The sequence below is a fragment of the Quercus suber genome, unplaced genomic scaffold, assembly GCF_002906115.3.
Source record: "Quercus suber isolate HL8 unplaced genomic scaffold, Cork oak 2.0 scaffold_25, whole genome shotgun sequence".
Lineage (NCBI taxonomy): Eukaryota > Viridiplantae > Streptophyta > Magnoliopsida > Fagales > Fagaceae > Quercus > Quercus suber.
In genome coordinates this window covers 1,091,586-1,096,323 of record NW_027069490.1, presented here as the reverse complement: position 1 = coordinate 1,096,323, position 4,738 = coordinate 1,091,586, and the positions used below count along the sequence as shown (strand labels likewise).

Here is a 4,738-nt window from a genome sequence, read left to right as displayed (position 1 = left end):
TCATGGTTTACGGAGAAATCTTGTTCCTCAATACTAAGCAAGAAAAAAAAGAAAAGAAAAGAAAAAGAGACCGATAGGAAAAATTGCTGCTGTCTCTAGGTCTTATATTGAGTTGTGCCCACTGAACTGAACCGTTGAAATGGAATAGTGAAAAGATTGTAAAGCTTTATTCTTGCCATTGAATATTTTTTTTTTTTTGTTTTGACTACTCTTTTTGATGGTGATGCATAGACAATATTTGGATAGGTAAGTGTGAAGGACGAAGGGATTGTTGCTAATTTGCAATGCAAGAAACATTATTATTTTTTACATAGCCAATTGATTATTTATTATAGAATACTAATTTTAAATTTTAAAAACCAAAAAGAAATTACTACATCCAAAAGAAAAGATAGAGAGGAAACGCCGTCTGTGGGGATCGAACCCACGACCACGTGGTTAAAAGCCACGCGCTCTACCACTGAGCTAAGACGGCTTTGTTTCTCTTATTACTTTATGAATTGGATTGCACTGTTGTTTGTTTGCAGAATGAATTGAATTGCACTTATAAACCCACTTCCCGTCTCTATGATCACTCACAAGTAGATTTAGTAGTTTCATGATCCTTTGTGTATTATCAATTTGCATCATTCCATGGTGGTTCTAAAATTTTTAGTTTTTAACAACTCAAAAAGCTACTTTTATCTATTTTAACACCACGCTTTACAATACATTTAATACCAATGACATTTTTTTTTACCACTTCTTTTAAATATTATTATTATTATTATTTTATTATTCATATATGTCTCTTTCTCTCTCTCCTTTGAAGTTATAACAATTAGCAAGCCAAGAACAACCACCCACAACCACCATGCACAATCCACTGCTAGCAAACCCAATCACCACAAACTCACCAACCATACTACAACCACACCACACCACACCACACTACCACCAACCACCACATCACAACCCAACAACACAAATTAGCCAAAAACCACCACACAAACCACATGGCAAAACCACCCACCACACCCCCTCCACAAGCTGATCAATGACCCACCACCACCACAACAACCCACAACCCAATCAACACCGATGAACCCAATCCACCAACGAACCCAATCCACCAACAAACCCATTGGCAAAATTTGCTAAAGAAAAGATGGAGCAGACCCATTGAGATCCAAGAAAAAGAGTGTGAGAGGATTAATTTCAGTTGAGAGAGAAGAGGGAGGCATTGGCGTGAGAGGAATAAAAAAGAGAGAAGAAGAGACCCTCACACGGCAGAGAAAAAAGAGAGAAATTTTTTTATAATGTGAAATGGAGACAAAAATGTATTAAAGTAAAGTAATATATATATATATATATATTATATCCCTCCTTGCTACAATTTGTTGGTGTAAGTGTGTGTTTCAAACACTTTTATTATTATTTATTTTCTAGCCGTTAAGAATTTATAAGTAAAATAGTCGTTGGGCAGTTATGAGAAAAATATTTGTTGGGCAATAATGAATAATATGGTTGTTGGGGTTTTATGGGATATTAGTAACCAATAACTATAGACATTATTTTCATGACTCATGAATAGCCAAAATTATATATATCATCACACCCTTTCTTATAAGTCATATTTTACTATACACAATTCTATTATATTTCTCTCATACATATTTTTCTACAATTTATATTTTTTTTTTCTAAGGAAAGACAATAAAGGGTTGTTCTTGAACCTTCATGAGCCATCACGAAAGTTGATGCTATATTCCAATCTTGGGGAGTTGTTTGGCTTAAAGAACTAATCACATCGAGTTTTACTCCGGGTGGAACAAATCAACTTTTAAGAATAATGTTTTTGCTGCATTATTCTAGAGTATTGTGAGATTGTTCTAAACTATCTTTATTTTATATTCTTACTAATTATTTAGGATATTATTTTTTTGTATCAAAATTTGTTTATTCACTAAAATATTTCCAACACAATGAATTGCTAGTCTTGGCATTTCACTGTAGCAAGTTGTGAAAAAAAAAAAAAAAAATTGACTTTGGGCATTTTTTGGAGTGTGAAGTGCTAAAAATAGTTTTATAGTTTTTTTTTTTTTAATAGCATTGGAATTGTTAAAACTGTCAATGGACCATTTTAACAACCCAAACACCAAAATGGGTCAACATTTTTATTACATTATAATATATTATAATAGGGGGAGGAATCCTCTGCCAGTGAGTTAGTGAGACAATAGGGTGACCAGGTGAGAACAAAGAATGAGAATGCATGAGAAAAAGAAAAAGGTATCTCTTAAACATGTGTAATCCTAAAAGATGATTAATGTCATTGGATTAAGTTTGTCAAGTGAGATTTTCTTATGCCCAACATGTGCCGACTGCCGAAGAACCCAACTGTCAAAAAAAAAGAAAAAAAAAGAAAAAATCAAACACTTTACGTAACCTCATAAAATGATATTCAATGTCATTCGACTAAGTTTGTCAGGTGAGATTTTCTTATGCCAACACGTGCCCATGAACACAAGTTTCGCAAAAAGTCAAACACTTCACATGACCACCACTCACGCTTTGTTTATAAAGGAGTAAAATCATTGAGCCAGGACATGGCGTGACATTACCGGTTAAAGTGAGTCGGTTGGGGAAGATCAACACTTTTTAAAAAGAAGGAAATACACCTTTAGACCATTATTCCCACTTTTAAACGTGCATGGAATTCAGCAAAAAAAAAAAAAAAAAAAAAAAAAGGTGCATGGAATTTTGATTGGTTTGTTTTTCCAAATTCGTCTTTAATGTGTTCACATCACGCAGAATGATAACAAAAAAGTTCATCAGCAATTTATATTCGGGGTTCAAAACTTTTTCCTTCACAATGTTCGCGTGAGCTGAACCGAAGAAGTTTTCATAAAAGGGTAATTTTACCATTTTTTAAGCAACGGCGGCTGCCGGAACTTTTTTTCAGTGTTGCATTTAAAAAAGTTAATTTAAATAAAACTTAAATTGTGGGTTTGGGTGTTTGGCAGTAGCTTCGGCTATTTGTGAGCTTTTTGTGGTTGTTGGATGGTGTCTGTGGGTGTACGTGGATAGAAATTGGTTGTATTATTTTAATATATTGTAAGATTGTTTATATTATTTTAATGTGTTGTATGCTAAAATAGAATTATTGATGTTTGGTGTATTATAAAATGAGGAGGTGAAATAGATAAAGTAGTTTTTTAAATTACCAAAAAGTATATTTTTTAGCAACCTTACCTGAATGATCAATAGATTAACTATTTGAAAATTAACATTTTTTAGAAGAAAAAAAAAATAGCGTTTTTAAAATATGCTCTTTAAAAATACAATTTCAAAAATCACAATAAAACATTTGATTTGGGCAAATTTGATTTGAGTTTTGGGCTAATTTGTACTTATTTGGGCAATTTTTGAAAAATGCTATATTTACAACACTTTCATAACAAATCCTAAATGGTAAGTAGTTATTGGTTCTAATTTGAACCTACAACTAAAATTACCTCTCTCCACTAATAATAGTCAGTAACAACCTAACACTTAGGATTTATTTTTGAAAGTATTGCGAAAATGTTCAAAACATAGCATTTTTGAAAACTTTTTGGTTGAATCTTCAATGGACCAAAATTTTAGATAGATCAAATTTTATTTTTAATGGGCTCAAATTTTTAGGGGAAATTAAACTTTATCACCATAAACTGTATCTCAAATTACACTCAGCACCCAAAACTATTCGAATCCATAATTTGCACATTAAACTATGACACTGAATACACTTTGCACCCCAATGTTAGTTTTACTTTTATCTTAGTATTGACACACCATTTTGCAACCCCCATTTAACTGCACTTGAAGAATAAAATGGTAATTTCATCTTAGAAATAGACATCTTAATTGTGGCCACTAAATCCTTAATTTTATTTCATCAAAATGATCTTAATGTTGTAACGATCAAATTGACTAATTATAAGCCCTAATCGGACCATCAAATTGAAAGTTATTATCAAATCAATTTTTAATGGTCGATATGCACTATCACAAATTGAGTCTGACTATGTGTGATTATGAACAATTGATTCCAATTGGTTATAATTATAATCAATTTGAGATTAATGATGTGTCATAATTTGATTGGCTAGGACTGTATCTTATGGTAAGGTTGCACACACTTGATTAATTAGATAATCAAACATTAATTATTTAATGAGTAATTTGTGTAATTATCTTTTTAATTGAATTAAATTTGAAACTGATTAAGTCTAAAATGGAAGTAATTAGAGCCCATTAATGTTAATTGGAAGCTAATTTAGGGCCTATTAATGCTAATTATGCTGAAATTATTTTCCAACAAATGATCTCTGCTCACCATTTCTTTGATATCTCTCAGAATATTTTGAATCTATGAGTGAGATTAATTGTTTTAGAAACTATACATCTGGGGCTTCAACTTGAGCATAAGAATGAGGCAATTCCCATCAAAATTGAGAGTGATATGATTTTTCGAAGTTAGCTCTAAAAATTGTTGTATGAGCAATAGGAAAGACTGAGATTTTAGACATTTTGCTTGCTCATCACTTCCACCAACCCCTAAATTTAATGCACTAGCTTTCCCCGAAGTCTGAAGTAGGGTCTAGGTTCATGAATCTCTTTGATCCTTTGTCAATCCTTATTAAATGTCATTCCATTCATATTTTCTCGACTACTACTATATAAACTCTCATCTCCTTCATTCCAAGACACAGAA

General features: G+C 31.9%; 1 non-coding gene across 1 annotated transcript; it reads right to left on the bottom strand.

Annotated features, from left to right (window-relative positions):
• Nucleotides 1-403: 403 nt before the first annotated feature.
• Nucleotides 404-475, bottom strand: TRNAK-UUU (transfer RNA lysine (anticodon UUU)). The gene has a single exon. It is a non-coding gene; the product is annotated as a tRNA-Lys (tRNA).
• Between the last annotated feature and the right edge of the window lie 4,263 nt (nt 476-4,738).